This window comes from Filicampus tigris, chromosome 6 (genome assembly GCF_054856515.1).
Source record: "Filicampus tigris isolate MCC_2025a chromosome 6, RoL_Ftig_1.0, whole genome shotgun sequence".
NCBI lineage: Eukaryota > Metazoa > Chordata > Actinopteri > Syngnathiformes > Syngnathidae > Filicampus > Filicampus tigris.
In genome coordinates this window covers 28160733-28177778 of record NC_141222.1, presented here as the reverse complement: position 1 = coordinate 28177778, position 17046 = coordinate 28160733, and the positions used below count along the sequence as shown (strand labels likewise).

At 43.3% G+C, this 17046-nt stretch overlaps 1 protein-coding gene across 5 annotated transcripts in view; it reads left to right on the top strand.

Moving 5' to 3' along the window:
• The window catches only part of LOC147146595 (protein ELFN1-like), an 83743-nt gene that overhangs the window by 12347 nt on the left and 54350 nt on the right, over window positions 1-17046 (top strand). For 4 of the 5 annotated variants that reach the window (XM_086032252.1, XM_086032253.1, XM_086032256.1 and 1 more), the window contains one exon: window positions 4978-5501. The exons of the other annotated variant lie outside the window; for it this stretch is intronic. The gene's annotated coding sequence lies outside the window, so the exon portion shown is untranslated. The remainder of the gene's footprint in view (window positions 1-4977; window positions 5502-17046) is intronic. 5 annotated transcript variants of the gene reach the window in all.

Here is a 17046-nt window from a genome sequence, read left to right as displayed (position 1 = left end):
TTGTTGGTGATGTTGCTGTCGAAGGGTCGAAATAATCAGTCAACTTGCATGTGCTAGTTATGCACCCTCTCTCGATGAATGGGGGTGAATGTATTTAATCCTGTAATCCGGTTGTTAGGAATACCCGCAAGATCTGCAGGGGAGCCGTTAGAATCATCTATGGGCGTAAAAGCACAAAGGGTTTAATCATCTAGCGTGATGATGAATAATAATATATATTTATGGCTGTGTCTACCGTACATGTCATGCATTTCTCTTAAACAATCCGCACAAAATCGGAAGGCGGAAGAAATCCATTTGAGGAAAAGGCACAACAACACTTTTAAAAGACAAAGCAAAGCATTCCGTAGAATCACAAATTCGCCAAATTGTCTTGGTACGTTCATCCTGCTGCTAAGGGTTTGAAAATTCAGGCCGCTAAGACCGTTTTATTGCGCAACGTGAAATTCGGCAGACACAAGTAAGTCTCAAGAAGCCATGCCCGAAAAAAGGCCATTTTGGTCATTTTGTGAGTACACATCGTTTCTTTTGCAATCTGGTCAGCAACGTGCAGACCCACCAAAAGTCCGATGCTGAAAAGACACGGGATTTCTGCCATTTATGTGGATTTTTGGTTCTGTTCTTTGTTTTCAATTCCAGTTCCAATTCCGTTTCAAAGACAAACTTGTCGATGAGAAATTGTCCGATTGCTACCAAATTTGAAGCACGTAGACTAGACGGTTTGGCAACTAAATTGCAAGGCGTCTGACTATCTAAGTTTGATGCCTCGCCGTAAACCACAAAACTATCAAGTCAGCTCCACGAGGTGCCTATGAAGCCTCTTTGAAATTGTTCCTTGGAGTCTTTGTTGACAGTATCAGCAGGTAGAGCGTTTGCCTTTGAGCTTGTGCGCATCACTTTTAAGTGTGTGTGTGTGTGTTGAATGGTCTTCTTGTCATTGACCTAAAAACAGCGTGAGAGCCTGCCAGCCAGCCAGCCAGCCAGCCAGCCAGCGGACGTGGCTTATAAGCTCTTTTCTTCCCCCTTTTCCCCCCCATCAGGCCCTTCCCTGCCGTCCTCTGTCTTCCCGCCCGCGTGCACGCTCGCACCGGCCGCGCGAGTGTGCCCGACTGTTCAACATCACAAGGACTCACAAATTTCCGTCGGCGGAGATGAGAGCGGGATATTCACAAAGACTTCCTATGGTTGTGCTTTTTTTTTTGTTTTTTTAGCCTGGGGGACGTCATTAGTGTTGTTAGCATGTGGAGACGTGTGAGCAGCCCATGTACATGCGGATGCTGGTTAGCGCGCGAAGAATGCTGAAGGGACGTTTCATGACCTAATCTTGCTTTGGGAGAGGGCGGCGGGGGTTAAGCATAATTACGAGGACTGCTTTCATGATTGCTCCAGTTGTCGGCCTTTTTTTGCTTGGGTATCAAAAGACACGCACACCCTTTACATGTTCATACTTGACATGGCCACATCACATGTAGCAAACTGGACCCGAGGCATGCTGAGTTCAAAGCAAATTGAAGGTCAGGGTGCGAACATCGAAAACCTTTCCGTAGCCCTCTAGAACCCCCTTTTCAATGCATAACTGTCATTAAAATGCGATTAGGTCGTTGGTAGACAGCAGTTGAATCACTAAATACAATTCAGAATGTGTCGTCTGCCGTTTGAATCTCGCTCGCCCTCATCTTGGGCTTTTTCCGGAGATGTGACGTCACAGTAGCCGGAGGATTCAGTCCGATTCACACAATTCAAAAAATGAGAAACCTTGAGCAGGGACCGCAGATAGGGGAATCCCCCTTCCAGGACGATCAGGCTGCAATGGATGCCGAGCGGACAACAGTTAGCACATATTCTGATGCAGTTCACTGTTAGTTGGGAAAAGTGCGAAAGTCCAATCGAATGAAGGAAGACGTCTTTGACGAAGTGGGTCCCTGTCCGGTCGGTCGATGCAGAAATGTCCACAGCAGCACCTCCAAGGATGTGGTCAACCTCCCGATCTTGGAGCGCTCAGCTGCTGTAAAACCAAACAGCGACTTCCAATTCGGTCATCATGTGTCCACATATCAGCTTTGAGATCTCCGACCTTGAATAGACACCGGAAACGTGTCCGTGCGAGCTTTGCGCGCTCGTCGTCACTCTCGCCAAAACGCAGACGCGTGAACGGGATGTCGTATCGCTTGCTCATTAAATCGCGCGGCATCTCATCTCGGCATCTATGGCACTCACGCTTGGAACTGGGTGCATCTGCTCCATCTCCTGACTGCTGACTTGACTTGACTTCTCTGGAAAAAAAACACTCTTAACATTGTTGAATATGCTTATTGAACATTTTTTTCAGATTTGCATAATGTTGATTTTTTTTTTTTTTTTTTTTCCCATTATTATTACAATAAATTATTGCCAATATACATCCATGTTATCAAATTCTAACAAAAAGTTCAGGGAGAACCCAGGGTGGTCAACAAGTCTTTAAAAGTTCAATGAAAATGTAAAACAATAGCTCCATATAGTTTTCTACGGCAAATGAAGTCCTCCAAAATTTCAAAATGACAGAAAACTTCAACTTTCACATATCTTTGTTTTGATTTCAACACTGTTTGAAATTGATTCATCGGCCATCAGATTGCAAGAAAAGGCCGATGCCGACATTTTTTGTCAAAATGCTGAATATCGGCACCGATAATCGGCCCGGCCGATAATCCCTAGTCTATCTAGGGTCTATCCCTTGTGTAAATACCGTATTTTCCAGACTATAAACCGCGACTTTTTTCCTAGGTTTTGAACCATGCGGCTTATAGTCCAGTGCGGCTATTCTGTGGATTTTTCTACCACCGCTCGGGGTGCTCTAACCGGAATGACAGTACAATTCAATACAATACATTTCCCATTGACTGGATGTGACTGCAGGTGGAGGAGTTCAACAGGCGAGGGCACCATAGACTAGGTTATCGCATTAGGTGCTGTAATGCTTTTATTTTGATGTTTTCCTAGAGGTCCCTGAAGTGCACATGAATGCGATTGGCTGATGTTACGTATTGTTGTGTTGTTTCGATTTGAAATGCTGTCGTTGATTTAGTACAGTTGGCAGCACGTCGTGGGTTGGATTGGCTGACTTTATTAACATAAAGCAAGACAGGTGCATATGGAGAATGTAGTAGAGCAATAGATGGTGGACATTAGCTGACAAACTGGAGCGGCAGCCGGCAGTGAAATGACAATAAGTACTGTTTATTTTCTCTTGGTTCTGTTCCCTTTTAATCAGCAACGTTGCTGCAGTGTTAAAAGGCACTGTTAGGGAAGAATCTGCTCAGGTACATACATGGACATTTACAGTTCATAATCGTTCTGTAAATGCAATAAATATAAAAGTTTTCAAAATAGATAGGTGCGGCTTATATAAAGGTGCGGCTTATACAGGTTCCCCTCCCCCAACATTTTCAAAAATAAAAATAAAAATAAAGTGGGTGCGGCTTATACAGCGTTGCGGCTTATATCCCGGAAAATACGGTAAGTGGACATGTCCAGGCAAAAGAGGATATTTGGTCACCCTAGACTGTAAAGTTGAGTTTTTGGACATTTTAAAATGAGCATAAAAAGGCTGCTTAAAAACCCAAATAGCTGGCTCCCTGTATATTTTCCGCCAAATCTTCTTGAGACTTTATCTCAGGAAACTGTTGCTCTTGTTGTACGCTTCTAAGCCCCTAGGGGGCAGCACGTAATCTTCCCATCTGCAACGATAGCCTTTAAAACGAAATGGTTGCTTAATTTCCCATATGGATGCAGTTAGCTGACGAGATCACTGACTTTAGACATAATGATGTCAGAACGGGTTTGGTGACACGTAGCGGGTCGTACACACACACACACACGCAGATGCAGTAGGCAGGTGTGAGGCGACGAGGTCATTGTCATTGCTGAGCAGGTGATGCTCAGCGGATTTTGGGGGGTGGATGTGACAGGCAGGTGTACGCGTGTGAGTGCAGATGAGGCGGTAAGGCGTCAAGGGCGCCATACAAACTAAGCAGGAAATGTGTAAATGACAGCGAAAGACAATCAGCAAATGTTTCATTTGCTTGACTGCGATTGTGAAGGCTTATAAAAACACGTTGTATAAATAGATTGGATGGACCGGTCCATCTTCTGATCGGATTGGTGATCGGCTGTCTTTTTAAAAAAAAAATTTTTTTTAAACTTGCTGATCGTGATCGGCTCCAAAATCCTTATCGTGTAAAGCAGGGGCGGAGCCAGAACGTGGCTAATGGGTGGGCCTGGATATTTCTCTCACGGAGCACAATCCTCCTGTCCCGCCATCGTATACGCAAATAAAATGACAAACTGAATAATGAAGGTCGTGGGTTCGAATCCGACCCGGGACTTCCTGTGTGGGGTTTGCATGTTCTCCCCGTGCCTGCCTGCGTGGCTTTTCTCCGGGTACTCCGGTTTCCTCCCACATTCCAAAAACATGCATGCTAAGTTGATTGGACTCTCTAAATTACCCCTAGGTGTGATTGTGAGTGCGGATGTTTGTCTCTGTGTGCCCTGCGATTGGCTGGCAACCAATTCGGGGTGTCCCCCGCCTACTGCCCGAAGACACCTGGGATGGGCTCCAGCACGCTCCGCGACCCTTGTGAGGAAAAGCGCTATCGATAATAGATGGATATTTTTTCAGGAATGTCACTGGGTGGGCAGTCTGTCAATCTGGGTGGGCATGTGCACACCCAGGCCCACCCACAGCTCCGCCCTTGATGTAAAGCCTTGTTTCAACTTTGTCTTCTGATGTTTTCTTGATGTTTTTTTTCATGTTTTTGCGTTAAGTAAAAATACAAATAAGAGTTGTTTTTATGTGAAATTTGTTTTTTAAAAAAAACCCAAAACAACATGAACAAAATTCATACGTCATCCAATGATGGAAACCCCAATTACCGAGAGGCGAGTAATACATGCTGACTCTGTTGTTTTTTTTTTCTCTTGTTTTTTTTTTTTTAGGTATCTAAAATTGAATGCACCTCATTTGTCCTTTGCAGCCCTGGAACAGGGCGGTCAGATGATAAAAAGAAGAAGAATTCCGATGAATTAATCACCGTCTGTTCCAGCGAACCACCGAGAGAGAGAGAGAGAGACAGAGAGAGAGAAAAGGAAAGAGAGAGAGAGGAGGGGGGAGCCTGACGCAGTGTGGCGATCGCCACAAATTGAGGAAAGAGAGGAAGAGCAGGCAGCGCATCACATCACACCACCAGAAAAAAGCCCAAACAAAAACAGCCTTCCCGACATCCAGCCTTACCCCTGGCACGCTCCTCAGCGTGCCCGAGGACGGTGCACTCCAAGCGCCGAGAGGAGAAGAGAGGAGAGGAGAGGAGAAGAGAGGAGAGGAGAGGAGAAGAGAAGAGAAGAGAGGAGAGGAGAGGAGAGGAGAGCCGACGCGGACCGACCACCACCACAGGAGGGCTGGGGAAAAGGGAGCTTTTTTTCACCCGAGGAGGAGCTGCCGTCAGCGGATTGGAGGAGAGCAGGTAGGAGCCTGGAAGCGGAACGTTTGCGCAGGAAACTTTGACATTCCTGCGCAAACACGTCCTTGTGTGTGCGCGTGTGTGCTGATGCACGGTAGTCAGTCTGCCGCTGGATGCCACTTTATTAGGCACACATGATCCGAGCTGTTCCTAATATTTGGACCCTCCGGTTTTGCCAGATAGACAAAATATTAGGTACAGCTCGCCATGGAATCCTAATGGCATTTGAGGTCAATTTACCGAGGCGTATGCGTGTACCTAATGAAGTGGCCCACGGTGTCATGCCAGTCTACTGTAATGCGTGCTGCTCAGGACCTTGGACAGCGACTTTGCTGCGTTTCATTTGTTTTTCTATTTTGGTTCGGCGGTTTTTGCAAGGTTGTTGCATGTTGCAGCTCACGTGATTGGAAGTTCTTGTAAGCATACAGGAAAAAAACAACCTTAAAGTCGGATTTGAGTCACTTGTTTTTTGCCCGCAAAGAAGAATTTTTCTCACGCTTCTGTTTGTGCACTTTTAAAAACTTGCGTCCGTGCATTGTGGTTTCTTTTTCACATGCGTGATTTCTCGTCAAATTATGACTAATCAATATTCAATCGCACTTGGGGGATGCTCTTATGGTGTTGCATTCAATGAACCCTTCTGAAGCCGTCCACTCCAGTCTTGGATAAGATGGTGTGGCACTCAAATGTCTCTTGAGTCTCAGAAAAAAAAAAATATATATATATATACTTTGAGTAGTATCAGCAGTATATTGTTTTTAACAGTGGGATGATTAAATGAGTCTTTAAGTTGATTCATTTAAATATTTAAATTTTAAGATGGGGTTGTTTTATTTAATTATTTAATGTAATGGATGAATATTTTAGAGCCGTAATAATAAATGGGTCTTAAATTGGATTCATTGAATTCAATTTAATTATTGTGTTAAAATTGGGACTTAACTGAATTTATTAAATTAATTATGTTTCTTTTTAATTTATTTATGCTTGCAGCATGATGACTAAATGGGAATTTAGCTGATTCATTTATTTATTTTTTATAATTGCAGGATGCCCAAAAGAGGCTTAAATTGGATTCATTGAATTAATCATTCTAATTTAATGGGGTTTTTTGTGCCACATTTGGTTAATTTAATTGTTTAATTTTATTATGTTTCTTATTTTTTTAACAGCTGAGTAACTACGTAGAACTGAATGAATGAAATCAAATTTAACTCATTCATACCAGTCCTGTGTTCTAATGAAGTCAAATAATTGATGATTTTTATTTTTTTATTTTATTTTTTTTATACCGCAGGCCGAAGAAACGGGACTGTATTCATTGAATTTAATTTGTTTTTGTTCATGTATTTATTACTACCTGTGACTTAGAATTGAGTTACTTTTCAACTTTTTTTCCTTTTAATGTAATAATTTGACTTCTAATTCATTCACACAGACACCTGAGTGCTGGTGATGTTTTTCACGTTGATGACATCATTTCTTTAAGCTGACATGAATCAGATGGTGACTGCCGATGAAGTCTTGAGAGTCATGTTGGTCCGGCGCCTTAAAAGCGTTTGACATTTCTCTGATCAAAGCATCGAAAAAGGGGATGTCCTTAGGGGGGAACAAACGGCGTTGAGTTCCACATTTTCTGGAACTAGTGTCATAACAAGCACCTGATAGACAGGCTAATCAAGTAATCAAGATGAGGGGGGATGTTGTCTTGTCACACAGATATCATATGTATGCCTTTTTGAAGGATGGAGCTCCTCAAGGTAGCATTTTAGGTCCATTCATTTTCTATTTGGGATTTCTAGTGAAAGTGTCCCAATACTTTTGTCCGTGCTTTGTATGCAACGCACATCATGTCCAAGGTATACTATGCCGCTAAAAAATCCATCTAAAATACGATTCGATTTTTGGGGTGGAATTCCTCAGGGTAATTCAGGGTCCAGGGTGTTTTTGCGATTAAATGGGTATTAAAAAAAAACATAGATTGTTGTGGTGTATAACACTAATTGCAAAAATGTTCGTTTAAATCCCGGTATGTGTGCGCGTGTTGTGCCTTACTACATGGATGCTTTTGTCCCACAAGTAGATTACTAACAGACTTTTTCCGGAATACATCGGAAGCAAAAGATCCACAGGGAAAAGACGAGGGACTCTCTTTTTTTAATAGACAGTCAAAGAAGTCTGCATGCGACATGTGAGCGCGCCATATTTAAAAGGAGTTGAAGGAGCCGCTTTGCTTGGCGAAGAATGGAATCGGTTGTGTTCAGGACCACAACGGCGCATACTGCCCTTTTTTTATAAAAATATGCCAACTTGCGTGTGTCTGCAAACTCGCCTCCGTTGCAAATTTAGACCGCACACTGTGCGTCAGAAAAATGGAGCCCAAGGTCTGACTCGCACTCGTGTCGGCCGCCGCCGTTTTGTGTACGTGTGTCTGTGTGTGCGTGTCGGTGCGTGCGTGCGTGCGTGTGTGTGTGTTTGTGTGTGTGTGTGTGCGTGCGCGTGTGTGTGTGTGTGTGAGGATGTAATGGCGATGACACGTCGGGGTTGCGGCGAGGCCGCGCGGAGAGAGAAGCTCGAATATGAAGTCGTCGACGGGCGTATTTAGAGGTCGCTCATCTGGCTTGCATGCCACGTTGGCGCTGCGGTACAGTCAGCGGACGCTTCATTAGGTACTCCAACAAACCGACTTTACAAACATGATAAAGGGGCTGGTATTAAGAGCTGTTCCAATATTTGGACCCGACACACATCAAAGCGCTTCACTCATAAAAAGCGTCTTGATAAACTGTCTGAGGTACTAATCAGAGGAACATTTGAAAATGACACATATACAAATGATAAACTTCGTAATGATTCAATATTTATACTTGAAGAGACTTTTTTTGGGCACAGGTACACGAATTCCACCAAATGCCGTCAGTTTCCCGCTATTTTGGTCAAATCCGCAATGAATCGCGGGTCATATGTTTCGGCTTCAGGGCCATGGATGCGGACTTCGCCGAAGTGTGGAGCAAGGGCGAAAAGGGGGCGGGGCGACAGAGCAAATTGGGACACCCTACACCAGGGGTGTCAAACTCATTTCATATTGTTGGCCACGTACGGCATCGGTAGATGTCAAGTGGGCCGGACCAATATAATTATACCGTACTCTGTTATAAATAACCAAATCATGTATTTCCTCTGCTTTGGTGTAAAGAAGCACAAGAACATTCGGAAAATGTTGAAATTTAATGAACATTCCTTTTACAAAACATTTCATGAAACATCTTAGATTTCCTTCGACAAATGTGCAATTTACTTTTACCATTCCCATATATGCATTGCAACTGATCCCACTGATTGTACAAAGGCACAAAACTTTAACAAATAATTAGTGTTGAAAGATATAGTAATGCACTTTAAGATTAAACAACATTTATAAAGAAAGGACTTTTTAAACAATGTTGTCTTCTAGTGCCTCCTAGCGGCTAGTTTATGAATTGCATCGTATTAAAAATATGAATTCCTTGTCTGTTAAACATTTTTTCTCACATCGAAATGATCCTGCGGGCTTGATCAAACCTCCTTGGGGGCCGGTTCCGGCCCGCGGGCCGTACGTTTGACACCGCTGCCCGACACACCCGTAGCCTCTGCGGGAACGCGCAAATGAAGGGCACAAGGGTGCAAGAGTGGCTTTTGGGATTGGGCCATTAATGCGAGTCCAATTTGAGCAAAGATGGCGACTGCTTCGTTAGCTTATCGTGCTGCCATTTTCCTCAACATCTCAGTGTTTTGGTTCCATTCCTTTGATTGGACGAGCAGCTTTTTGTCAGCAAAAAGCTTCTGGCCTACCAGTCCTCTTTGAGTCCAAATTTAGACTCGCATGTTAGCGTCTTGCGCTTTTGTCGCCAGCTACATGCCGGTCGAATGATGTCACGTATTGCTGTCTGAGAAAGGCGGGAATATCGTTAGCACAAGAGTTAGCACAAGAAGCTAACATACCGCAGCTATCATCATCTCTCGGTGATGCACCTTATGTTTTGTCTGATGTTCAAAATCACGCATCGTGGAACGTGAAATGGCCACAATTCGGTCGAATGGCAACCTCGCAGGGGGGTAAAAGTAACGTGCTGCTTCTTCTGCACCGAGCGCACTTTCTCTGTCTTGGTCTTTACTCCATACGGACCCGTCAGCGACTCATCCCTCCGCGGGAACAAACGGGTCGCCCCGAGGCAGCCCACCTGGGCCCGGTGCCATCGCTCTCTCTTGGAATGTTCCGGAAAAACAGCCTGTGCAAAGGGAAGATAGAGTCCTCGCTTTACAATCCTTTTACACGTCTGTGTGTGTGTGTGTGTGTGTGCGCGCGCACGCGCGTGACATGTTGCAATTCCAAGACAAAGCGTTGGGGATTTTTGAAGCGTTTGTCACAATTGTCCCCTTTAAAAAGCGCAATTTCTATTTGAGTTCACTTACTGAATCCCAGAACTGGGCATTCCGTCCATGTGACGGACCGTTCCGTCTATCTGTCACTGAGGGACGCTCGTTTTACTGACGGGTGACGAATGACGGGAAAGGTTTTAAAATAGACAGATTAAGCGTAGACGAAAAAGCCCTTTATTTATTCATCCGTCATTAGTCTATTTTTCACGGCGAGCGTGGGGAGGAAAATAGTGAGTTGTTGCTTGGGGGATGGATTTAAGGGAGGGACCGGGTTTTTTTTTGGGTTGACGGATGGCCGTTTAGAGGCGGACCGGCCCATAGACGGGAACAATTTTTTTCCACCTCAGAAAAAAAGGTGAATGCCGGACGACGGAACGGTGCAGATGGATGCTGAATAACGGACGCTCAATTTCTAGTAGAATGCCAAGCTCTGCTGTATAGTTAATATATATGAATAAATAAATAAATATATATATATATATATATATATATATATATATATATATATATATATATATATATTAGTGCTGTCAAACGATTCATTTTTTTAAACCAATTAATTGTAAAATTATCCATAATTGATCGCAGTTAAAACTGAGTTAACTGAGTTAATTTTTTTAGTGCGTTATGAAATTTAAATGAATCTTAATGCTTTAATTTTGACAGCCCTAATATATATATATATATATATATATATATATATGTATATATATATATATATATATATATATTTTGTATACTAGTTATCTGTCATCTGTCTGTCTATCTAAATTTTTTCCCAATTAATAATACATAAATAAATAAAAAAAATTGACATTTGACAAGTGACTACACGCGTCAATTACATACTTTCTGCCATCAAATTGAAGATCATTTATTTGTTCTGTCCGCCTCCGAGTCGCTGGCATAGATAGGTGAACGAAGATACGATATGTTAAATCACAATTTTTTGGGGCCAATGTTGTAATTTGGATCATTTCCCGCGGCACGCGAAAGCTGCTATACTAAAATGTGCCCGAGCAGTGGTTGAGAATCGCTCTCGCTATCTATGGATCTTTGCTATTTGCAGACTGGGCCAGTAACGATACCCCGCAAATAGCGGTAGTCCACTGTATAAAAATGTATCTTGTGGCAATATTTCTTTTGATTTCGTCACCATTAGCATATTTGGTAGTAGAGTAATCCAAAAGTAATCAAGTATTTCCCTTAAATGACTTTATTATGGTACTTGGATTACGTTACTACGTACAGTTGCTGAATAAAATGCGGAGTAAAGCCGGAAAGCAAATACACGTGTGTTCACCCCCAAGACGCCAGACAACACGAACGCCGCTATTCGACAGCTTTGTTGAAAAAGTCACTCGCTTAATGCTAACACACAATCCAAAACCCTACTGACGGTCTCATAGAAAATTAACAAACATTACTGTCACGTGAAACTCATCAAGTCATAACAAAGTTATAGGTTAATAACGAAAAAGTCATCGGACAACTCTGCAGTCATTTCTGCTTAGGCCCCGTCCCAATACTTGTGCAAATTTGCGGTGGATCACTCTGACAGTCTTTCTTGCCAGAAAAATTGTTTTAGCAAGGAAGCAAATGAGCGAAAAGAACACACCAAGCACCCTGCTGACTCTGTGTGAAGATGTCGTTGCAAAGACTTATTGACTTATTTGAAAGAAGAACCAAAGCAATTATTTCGGGACGGAAATCTTCCAGCCTTGCATTCTTTCACATTTTGTGTTGTTAGCGAAATGCAAACACAATTTAGAACGCGGCGCAACTGCAAATGTATGCGGTGACAGAGATGATCTTGGCGAGAGCACACACACACACACACCGACACACACACGCACACACGCACTCGCACACAAACTGCATGGATTAATAATGCAACGCGTTCCCTCCGGGAGGCTAGTTAGCATTTCAGGAAGATTGCACCTCTTCCACCGGGGACACGGTAATTAGGAAGTTATTGTTACAAGTTGCAACTCTCCTGCGCACGTGCACGCACGCACGCACGCACACACAGGAAGTGAGCGCTGAGCAAGAGCTCGCAAGCGATGTCCCGCCAGCGATGTTGCCATGACGACAGCATCCTGGCGTTTTCATAGCCTCTTTTTCCTGTTGGGTTTATTATTTCTACTGCAAGGATGTATGTATTTGTTTGATTATGTTTTTTTGTTTTTTTTTCAACTCTGAAATTATTTTTGATTTCTGTTATAATTTTTATTTTTTTTTATTTTAACATTGACATTGCTTTAAATACGTTTTAAAGTACACTGTTCAAAAAAAAGTTTAGTCTACTCAAAATTTCAAGGTAACAATCTTCGATAACATTTCAAGTTTAAAGTTTTGCTAATGTGATAAAAGATCTGTCTTTCCTACATTCAACAAAGAAATACAATTTTACAGACGGAATTGTCCCTTGTATTGTCCTTCAACATCGCGAAAAGCAACTTGTCACGGCTGAACCAGGTTTGAACCCAAATGCAGGACCCAAACAGAGCAATGTTCAAATAATAAGTTGTTTAATGAATAAAGTTCAACACAAAGTCACTCGTGAGAGGAAAAACGATACTGTTACAAAGAAAGTCAAAACCGCTGGATTGAGGCAGGGGCGGTGCCAGACCCACAAAAAAGTTTGAAGAAGCTATGACTGAAACAGAGGCAGGCCGTGTGCCATTTTCATTTTAAAGCGGCAAAGTTTGAAGACTCATCAAATAACACAAAAACATTTTTAGTTGGAAGAATTGAGCCCCTCTAGCCAGTGTCACTTGCTTACATCGAATTTTGGTAGGCATGTCTCTCATGAGCAGGCCCACAAAATATCTCAAGAGGCCATACCCGAAAGGACAAAGACAGCTTCCACATTGGTTCGAAGTAGCCACGATGCATTGTGAATGTAACGATTAATCAAAAATCGATTTAAAATCGATTCGCCACGATTAATCGATTTGATTAATCGGAAATTGAGTTGGTTCTATTCATCTAGAAAATGATGTCTTGGAATGTTTTTTCATTCCAGATGCATAGCACATTTTGAATGTGTAGATCAAAGTATGCTTTTGCGCCAAACATCATTGCGTATTGCGTTTGTGGATTGCTGCAGTGCACAGAGACAAGCATGGGAGCAATTTTTTTTTAAAAAATCGAATCGAACTGGAAATCGAATCGGGGCTTGAGTGAATCGTTACATCCCTAGTTTTCACCACTGCATGTTTTCTGAGCACGGCACTGAAGCCCCCCCCCCCCCCTCCCTTTGAAGTCATCACTTTTTACTGTACGCGACATTGGCAAGTATAGAGTATATTGCTTTGTCACTGTGATAGCAGCAGTGGTTCCAGACACGAGCGTATAGCCGGCAGTGCGTCCTTGAGTGCTCGGCGTGACGCACAAAGCCTCGCGCGGCCCCTCCCACTCGGCTCGGCCCGGCCCAAGCAATCTGGGCCTGATTGTGAGGGACATCTCTGTGCTTTAATGCAATTTGTTGGGGGGGGAAGGAGCCAGAGAGGGATGACTGATGTATTGACTTCTATATAAGAGCAAGGCTGCAGGGCTAATCTCATTTGGGCTTGCTGTGATGAGATTCTGGCCTGTTTTCTCTCCAAGATGATGTGACTTTGCTCCTGACATCACATCATCTCTTTTTCTCATGGCGTGCGTGTAAGTGTGCGTGCGTGCGTGCGTGTGCGCCATTGTGATTTTATCTGCATGTGTTGTGATTTTGCCACTCTAAATGTCTTCCTTGCCTTTTCTTAATTTATGTCACCGAGCTTTTTTTAAACAGCATTTTATCATTCAGGCCCCAGCATGCAACACATTTGCTTTTCCGTGCTCAAAAGCTCACCAAATTTTGCAGGCTTGTTCATCCTGGCGGAAAATGGATGTCCGATAGCGGTTGCGGGTGTGACCGTCAAAGGTTGGCTCAGAACCGACTGTCGGGATTAAAATAAATAGATAAATAAATAAATTCTGCCCCGGAAGCCGGTTTACTTGAGCAACTTCAATTTTGGTAGGCACGTTTATCATGAGCACACTGACGTGCAAGTCTGAAAAAGTCATGCCTGAAAAGACACAGGAAGTCTGCCATTTTACTTGAAAGCCGCCATTTTGGACTCATTTTGTCCCTTTTCATGGGTCCTTCAAAGTACAACTACTATTTCAAATTTTGTCCGATCGTTAGCAATTTTGAACAAGATGTCGATGAAAGTTCAGCCCCTGAAAACAGTTTCAGTCTCTGTAACATGAAATTGAATAGCTACACATCTGTCATGTGTAGACCCACAAAAAAGTCTTGCCCAAGAATGTACAAGAGGTCTTTCATTCTGGATTGAAGGGCCATACGAGGGCAAATTTGGCCATTTTCAGGAGTGTAGGTAGAGCATAGCGGCAACGTTTGATGACTGGACATAACATGCAAAAACTAATCAGTGCCGATACCAGCCTTTCAAGGTATTGGTATTCGCAACAAGATACGATTCCAGATGGTATTAGTGCTTGGAATCGGTATTGGTGACGATTTTGGAAAGATTTTGTCAGGCTAAAATTGGAGTCCGTATATTAGACAGAATGCTGACTCCAAATTGTAAAGCATCTTTTTGATTGTTTGTCATTGGGTGTAGGCAGAGCAAGTTTGATGACTCTCCAAGAAATACAAAACCCTCAACTCCACAAGGTCACACACACACAAAAAATCTGACTTTGACATCAGTAACATGAAATTCGGTAGACATGTGTAGAGCCTCAAAAAAAATCTTAGAGGAAGTCAACGCAAACATTTTTTTTTTCAAGAATCTGGTCTATGCAAGCCCGCTAGTTGAAACAGGGCATTCTGATAAATATTGTGAAATAAGTGTTAATGCCCTCGTTTTTAGCCATCTGTGGGGGCGGCCATTTTGTCACTTGCTCTCGACTGAAAATGACATCACAACCGCTCACAACGACCAATCGCGGCTCAGATTCCGAAAACAGGTCAGCCGTGATTGGTCGTTGTGAGCAGTTGTGATGTCATTCGACAGCAAGTGACAAAATGGCCGCCCCCGCAGATGGCTAAAAACGAGTGCATTTTGCTGCTTAACTCATATTCCACAAACGCAAAATGAATCCGAATGCCGTGTTTCAACGACTGGGCCTGCTGGGAAGATATTCTTGCGAAAAAATAGGTTTGGCTTGACTTCCACTTAAAAAAGCCATGCCCCAAAAGAAGAGTAAGTCTGCCATTTTGAAGGGTCAATTTGAGGGCAAAAAAAGCGCATGCATCCTCGAGATTTTGTCCAGTGGTTATAACGATTGAACGATTTGAAACATTTGAGATTTTGTCATCGGGTGCAGGCGGAGGGAGCATGGCGGGGATATTTGATGACTGGACATAAAACGCCAAACCCCCCCCCCCATCTCCAATTTTGCAAAAGAATCCAGCCCCCCAAAGCCCCCAGTTTCCCTCAGGACATTTCAATCGCCATGCATGACAACCACGACTAGACCAAGAAAAAAAAAAGCCTGAAGAATCCGTGCCTGAAAAGACACAGAAAGTCTGCTGCCCTAGTCCAAAGCGGCCATCGGCAGATCACTTTTGCCCTTCCCACGGCTCCTTCAAAGACTCGCAAGTCCTAGCTACGATTGGACTAATTCAACAAGACGTCTGCCGGCATGGCATGACACTGGCGCCCACCCGATTGGCTCCCTGCTTCGTCGTTAGCCAGGATTCCCGGCGTTGTCATGGTGATGCGCTTCTGCGCGAGATCTAAAGGGAGGATAGAGGAATAAGGATCAGCGAACACGGCGACAACCGCGCTCAAAGTCTGAAATTCATGCCATGGAACCTTTTTTTTTTTTTTTAAATTCCACATGCATGTGTGCGTGTTTGTGTGTGTGTGTGTGTGTGTGTGCGCGTGAGAAAGAATCACTTTTCTTTCATAATTCAGACAGAAGATCAAAGCGAATCACTTTGACTTTGAAGTAGTGGCTCAAGGGATGGTTTGTTTGCTCAACTGCAGGGAGGACAAGGCGTCCGTCAAGGTGTTGATTACAGGGGAAGGGGCCTTGATTTGTGCAAATTCATCATATTATGTAATTGTGTATTTGTGTGAGAGCACTTGAGAGTACACGAGAGACAAAATAAACACCAGAGATGATCCCCTATTTTGCCGGTCCGTCCGCCGTCCCCCTGGGTACCCTTCCATCATCGTCCCTCCACAGTGTAATAACGCAAAATAACACAATGTTATTTTAAGAGGACAACGAAAGACTTCCACTTGCGGGTCTTCGCTTTAAGTGTGCAGCGGGGCTGCCATGCCCCGTCAATTTTGTATCGATTTTTACATGACCCGTCAGGATTTTACATATTTTACAGTCTAGATATGTCCCGGACAAGGACATACTTACAAAGGGTTAAGGGGGCGGCCACTAGAGGGCAGTCCATGCCTGTGAGAACAACACTGCAGGGAGGGAACGCACATCCAAAAGAGCAATGTACAGTAAGAATGTCACAATATCGGCAATATCATGAAATGATATTAAATGATATTAAAATTTCCGCGGGATATCGTCATCGTCATGTCACGATATTAATAGCAGCAAATCTGTTGTTGTTTTCCATTTGTGCAATTCCAGCACCCTCTGGTGGTTAGTTTAGTAGTGCCGTTTAATTCAATGCCACCTCTGTTTAAGAGCCACGCTAATCACCAGTTGCGCATGACTGGCCAAGCCGATTTCTTTGTGAATGAATGAATTTACAAAAACAGAATATTGTGACGTTTTTTAAATTTTTTTAATGAGCCCTTTTTTTTTTTTTTTTGTTCACAATCTCGTGAGCTTTTTATATATCGCCAACCTCCTGATAATTATCGTATTGTGAGGTTCATATTGTGATATCGTATCGTAACACTTGGATATCGGGACGTTCTTACTGTACAGTGTTGCGCAGGCTTAGTCACAGCTGCTGCCTGCTATTGCGGAAGACAACAGTGGTCTTGCGTTTTAATAGAACCCAACACAAAACGTCAGCCGGTACTTGACCCGGTTCGGGATGATTGCAGGGACGGACGAAAACCCTCTTCCGTCCCTGTTTAGTCCGTCCTTTTTTTAAAAACTTCTCGTCCTCCGTCCCCGAAATGGGTGTTCCGTC